Source organism: Atheta coriaria, unplaced genomic scaffold, assembly GCF_025399875.1.
Source record: "Atheta coriaria isolate IRGN ID8LTWV9N9 unplaced genomic scaffold, Caltech_Dcor_3.1 contig_49_pilon, whole genome shotgun sequence".
NCBI classification, from domain to species: domain Eukaryota; kingdom Metazoa; phylum Arthropoda; class Insecta; order Coleoptera; family Staphylinidae; genus Dalotia; species Dalotia coriaria.
The window spans coordinates 77,555-84,240 of NW_027045559.1; the positions used below are offsets into that span (position 1 = coordinate 77,555).

The window sequence follows — 6,686 nt, forward strand, 5'->3', positions numbered from 1 at the left end:
TCGAACACAACTTACACTTTCTTATCGCATTCGCCGCGTGGAATGCAACGCATGAGATTCACGAGCGAGTGTCGTTCGTTACCATCCCCTTACGCCGCATGTTGGCGCATCTTAGTTTAGTTTTGGTCGCAGGTAACGTGTTACATGCGATTCGCGCTGAAGGTCGCGTGCTATCGACGCACTGGCTTTGCGCACCTCTTGCTTTCTTATCATAAACTGTCGCGTCGTTGCTTGCTCACTTTGCAGTTAGTTTCGTGTCGGTCTCAGGTCGATCCAGACATATTTTACGCGACTCGTGTTGTTTGTTCGACTCCTGCTTTCCAAATTCGCATTAAATTCGATCATCATTCGACTATTCAATTTTTACAACTATAGTAATGCTATTTACTCTTGGTGCATTTATTGTCCGGCCGGTTTTGATCGGGCTGAAAGTGTATATTGCAACTCACGAGGTGTCGAATTGCTATGTGAATCAAATTTATATATTGCTCCATGTTGATTTCTTCATCATTAGAATGACCCATCGTGCTGATGTACGTAACTTTCTAAACCGGACAGATTGTTTGGTTGTTACTACTAAATATTACCTATTCTTTTTTTTATTTACAGTATTTGCCATGCCTTGCAGTCCGATGAGTTCTGCATTGGTAAGTTTATAATTCAATTATATTTTTCATTATAATTTCTGCGTCGTACATTAGTTTATACTTACGTTGTTTTTTTTATTGCGTTCCACCGCGTGGTGCAAAGACACAAGATTTTAGTTTACGAGATATTCGCAATTAAAATAAATCGTCAACATTTTATAAATTTTAATTTTTAGCACTTTCAGTCGCGTTTTTCGAATACTCGCCCCATTAAATTAAATTATTTTAAATTTCCATCTGATTGAGATTTTTCCATTCTTCCGTAATCAATAATTTTCTGATTGCTATCATTCTGTTATAGTTTGTATGATGCTTCGCTGTCGAAAAATCGTTGATGAAAATGATCAATTATCAAATTACCAATTTTTCTTAAGAATGAAAATTTCATCTCTCAGATTTCCATTTTAACTATCCTATCTGATAGAGAATAGTCCGTAAATTAAGACGCTGCGATCAGATCTAATTATCTCTTTTAGTTTACGATATTCGCGTTTGAATAAAATGGGCCAAAATTGAAAAATGTCACTTTTAGCACCTCCTTTTACTTGCGTTTTTCGACCTTTACTATAGGAAATATAATTATTTTTATATTTTTATCTGATACAGAATTCTCCAATCTGTCATAATCAGCAATTTGTTGGTTGCTGTGGCTTTTAGTTTAAGAGCTTTGAATTTTCAAAATCGTCGAAAAAAAGTATCAAGCACCCTTGGCAATTTTTCTAAGAATGAAAATTTCTATCTCTCAGATTTTCCTTTCAACTATTGTATCCGATAGATTGTCCGTAAGCATTACACGCTGCGATCAGATCTTAATTATCTCTTTAGTTTCATTTATATATCGTATGCTTGAATAAAATGCATTGCAAAAATTGAAAAATGCTACTTTTAGCACTTTTAGTCGCGTTGACCTTTCGCTGTAGGAAATATAATTGTTTTATATTTTTATCTGATACAAAATTTTCCAATCTATCATAATCAGCAATTTGTTGAAGTTGCTGTGGCTTTAGTTTAAAAAGACATGAATTTTTTCAAAAATCGCCGAAAAAGTATCAAGACTCTGGCAATTTTTTCTAAGCATGAAAATTTCATTTCTCAGATTTCTTTAAACTATTGTATCTGATAGAGATTGGTCCGTTGTACATTAAGACGCTGCGATCAGATCTTAATTATCTCTTTTTTAAGTTTACGAGATATTCGCGTTTGAATAAAATGGACAAAAATTGAAAAATGTCACTTTTAGCACTTTTAGTCGCGTTTTTCGACCTTTACTGTAGGAAATATAATTATTTTATATTTTTATCTGATACAGAATTTTCCAAATCTATCATAATCAGCAATTTGTTGGTTGCTGTGGCTTTCAGTTTAAGTGATATGAATTTTCAAAATCGCCGAAAAAGTATCAAGTAATCTCCCCTTGGCAATTCCTTTTTTTTTCTTAAGAATGAAAATTTTATCTCCCAGATTTCCGTTTTAACAATCCTATCTGATATAGAGAATAGAAGTCCTCGTAGAATAAAAGACGCTGCGATCAGATTCTATTTATCTCTTTTAGTTTACGAGATATTTGCGATTGAATAAAATGGAAAAATTGAAAAATGTCACTTTCTAGCACTTTAGTCGCGTTTTCGACCTTTTACTGTAGGAAATATAATTATTTTATATTTTTATCTGATACAAAATTTTCCAATCTATCATATCAGCAATTTGTTGGTTGCTGTGGCTTTTAGTTTAAGTGATATGAATTTTCAAAAATCGTCGAAAAAAGTATCAAGCACCCCTTGGCAATTTTTCTTAAAGAATGAAATTTTATCTCCCAGATTTCCCTTTAACAATCCTATTCGATAGAGAATAGTCCGTAGAATAAAGACGCTGCGATCAGATCTCTATTTATCTCTTTTAGTTTACGAGATATTGCGATTGAATAAAATGGAGAAAAAATTGAAAATGTCAATTTTTTAGCATTTTTAGTCGCGTTTTTTTCGGACCTTACTGTAGAAATATAATTATTTTTATATTTTTATCTGATAGAATTTTCCAATCAATCATAATCGCAATTTGTTGGTTGCTGTGGCTTTTAGTTTAAGAGATAAGCGAATTTTCGGAAAATCGTCGAAAAGTATCCAGCACCCCCTCTGGCAATTTTTTCTGCAAGAATGAAAATTTCATCTCCCAGATTTCCGTTTTAACTATCCTATTCGGATAGAGTAATGTAGTCCGTGGGATTAAGACACGCGCTGCGATCAGATCTTACTATCTTCTTTTGGCTTACGAGATATTCGCGTTTGAATAAATGGGCAAAAATTGAAAATGTCACTTTTTAGCACTTTAGTCGCGTTTTTTCGACCTTACTGTAGGAAATATAATTGTTTTTATATATTTTTGTTCGATACAGAAATTTCAATCAATCATAATCAGCACTTGTTGGTTGCTGTGGCTTTTAGTTTAAGAGATATGAATTTCGTGCGGCCCGTCGTGCATCCAGCACCCCCTTGGCAATTTTTTTCTTAAGAATGAAAAATTTCATCTCTCAGATTTTCCTTTCAACCATTGTATTCCGGATAAGATTGTCCGTACATTAAGACGCTGCGATCAGATCTTACCATTCTCTTTAGCTTGCTATTTATATTATTCCGCGTTTGGAATGTACCGACAAAATTGAAAAATCACCTTTTTAAAGTAACTTTTAGTCGCGTTTTTCGACCTTTTCGCTGTGGAAATATACTTATTTTTTATTCGGATACAAAATTTTTCCACTCCATCATAATCAGCAATTTGTTGGTTGCCGTGTTTTAAGTTTAAAAGATGAATTTTTCAAAAATCGTCGAAAAAGTATCGCTAACTCTGGCAATTTTTCTGCTACGAAAATTTCATTTCTCAGATTTCCAAACTATTGTATCTGGATAGAGATTGGTCCGTACATTAAGATGCCAGTGATCAACAGATCTTAATACTATTCTTTAGTTTAATACGAGATATTTCGCGTTTTGGAATAAATGGACAAAAATTGGAAAATGTCACTTTTAAAGCACTTTTAGTCGCGTTTCGACCTTTTACCGTGGTGGAAATATAATTATTTTTATATTTTTATTCGATATTGCACTTTTCCAATTATCATGTAATCAGCAATTTGTTGGTTGCTGTGCTTTAAGTTTAAGTGATATGAATTTTCGTGCAAATCGTCGAAAAAAAAGTACTAAGCACCCTCTTAAGTACTTTTTTCTAAGAATGAAAATTTTATCTCCAGATTTCCGCGTTTTAACAACTTACCCGATAGAGAATAGTCCGTAGAATAAGACGCTGCGATCAGATCTCTATTTATTCTTTAGTTTACGAGATATTTTGCGATTGAATAAAATGGAGAAAAAATTGAAAATGTCACTTTCAGTTAACTTTAGTCGCGTTTTTCGGTCCTTTACTGTAGGAAATATGTACTGTTTTATATTTTTATCTGGATACAAAAATTTTCCAATCTATCATAATCAGTACTTGTTGGTTAAGCGTGGCTTTTTAAGTTTAAGTGATAAGTAATTTTTCAAAATCGTCGAAAAGTATCAAGCACCCCCCAATTTTTCTTAAGAATGAAAATTTCCCTTTTAACAACTCTTATTCGATAGAGTAATGTAGTCCGTAACAAGACGCTGCGATCAGATTCTATTTATTCTTTTTAAGTTTATTGAGATATTGCGATTGAATAAAAATGGAGAAAAAAATTGAAAAATGTACTTTTGTGCTAACTTTTTAGTCGCGTTTTTCGACCTTTTTTACTGTAGGAAATATAATTATTTTTTATATTTTTATCTGGATGTACAGAATTTTCCAACAATCATAATCAGCAATTTGCTGTTTTTTCGCTGTGGTTTTAGTTTAAGAGATGGCGAATTTTCAAAAATCGTCGAAAAAGTATCCAGCACCCCCTCTGCAATACTTTTTCTAAGAATGCAGTGTACTTTCATCTCCTTTATTTCCGTTTAACTATCCTATTCGATAGAGTATAATGTCCGTGGATACATCGCTTTATCAGATCTTAATTATCTCTTTTAAGTTTACGAGATATTTCGCGTTTTGAATAAAATGGGCGTAGAAAATGTCACCTCTTTTGTGATAATCTCAGTCGTGCGTTTTCGACCTTTACCGTAGAAATATAATTATTTTTATATTTTTGTTCGATACAAGAAATTTCAATCAATCATAATCAAAGCACTTTGTTGGTTGCTGTGGCTTTTAGTTTAAGAGATATGAATTTTCTCAAAAATGTCAGCATCCTGTGCACCCCCCTCTGGCAATTTTTTCTTAAGAATGAAAATTTCATTTCCCGTGATTTCCGTTTTAACTATCCTATCTGGATAGAGAATAGTCTCGTGATTAAGACGCTGCGATCAGATCTTACTATTCTTTAGTTGCCGGTGATATTCGCGTTTGAATAGCCAGGCAAAATTGAAAAATGGTCACTTTTAGCACTTTTAGTCGCGTTTTTCGACCTTTTTACTGTAGTGGGAAATATAATTATTTTTATATTTTTTATTCGGATACAGAATTTTCCACCTATCATAATCAGTAAATTTTGTTGGTTGCTGTGTTTTAGTTTAAGAGATATGAATTTTCAAAAATCGTCGAAAAGTATCGCACTCTTGGTAATTTTTTCTTAAGAATGAAAATTTTATTCCCCAGATTTCCGTTTTAACAACTCTGGCCGATAGAGAATAGTCCGTAGAATAAGACGCTGCGATCGTATTTCCTGTTTATCTTTTAAGTTTACGAGATATTTCCGCGTTTTGAATGTAAAATGGGCGTACCGAAAAATGTCACTTTTAGCAATCTTTAGTCGCGATTTTCGATCTTATACTGTAGGAAATATAATTATTTTATATTTTTATCTTTTCGATACAGAATTTTCCTACCTATCATAATCAGCAATTTGTTGGTTGTGGCTTTTAAGCTTAAGAGTTCTTTCAAAAATACCGCATCAAGCACCCCCTTGGCAATTTTTCTAAGAATGAAAAATTTTATCTCCCCAGATTTCCGTTTTAACAATGCTATCTTCGATAGAGAATAAGTCCGTAGAATAAGACGCTGCGATCAGATTCGTTTATCTTTAAGTTACGAGATATTCGCGTTGAATAAAATGGGCAAAAATTGAAAATGTCACTTTTAGCACTTTTAGTCGCGATGATCTTATACCGTAGGAAATATAATTATTTTATATTTTATTCGATACAGAATTTTCCGCAAATCTATCATAATCAGCAATTTGTTGGTTGTTGTGGCTTTTTAGTTTAAGAAAGGCGAATTAAAAATCGTCGAAAAGTACGTAAGCACCCCCTTTTGGCAGGCTTTTTTCTTAAGAATGAAAAACAATTTTATTCCCTGTGATTTCCGTTTTAACAATCCTATTCGATAGAGAATAAATCCGTAGAATAAGACGCTGCGATCAGATTCTTATTTTTATCTTCTTTAGCCGAGATATTTGCGTTTGAATAAATGGGCAAAAATTGAATACGTCACTTTTAGCACTTTCGTCGCGATTTTCGATTTTACCGTAGGAAATATACTGTTTTATATTTTTATCTGGATACAGAATTTTCCAATCTATCATAATCAGCAATTTGTTGGTTGCTGTGGCGCTTAGTTTAAGAGTTATGAATTTTCAAAAATCGTCGAAAAGTATCAAGCACCCCTGGTAAATTTTTCTTAAGAATGAAAATTTTTATCTCCCCAGATTTCCGTTTAACTATTCTACTCCGATAGAAAATAAACTGCAGATTAAGACGCTTCGCGATCAGATCTATTTATATTTTTGAGTTTACGAGATATTTGCGATTGAATAAAAATAAAGCGTAAATTGCGCGTCAAATGTTTCTTTAGCACTTTTTTAACACGCAAACGCGGTGCTGGAAATAAGTTTGAATACCTCTTTCCCGATGCGGAATTTAATTCTGAATCACACTGTATTGAAATTTATTTCGAGCAGTACCCCGTATTGCGAGTTGTATTGAAAGCTGTGTGTATAAAGCAATGCGTAACTGAACGCGCGTACAACAA

At 33.0% G+C, this 6,686-nt stretch overlaps 1 long non-coding RNA gene across 1 annotated transcript in view; it reads right to left on the bottom strand.

Moving 5' to 3' along the window:
• Positions 1-6,686, bottom strand: part of LOC135802962 (uncharacterized) — a 43,396-nt gene that overhangs the window by 28,865 nt on the left and 7,845 nt on the right. The gene's annotated exons all lie outside the window — the stretch shown is intronic.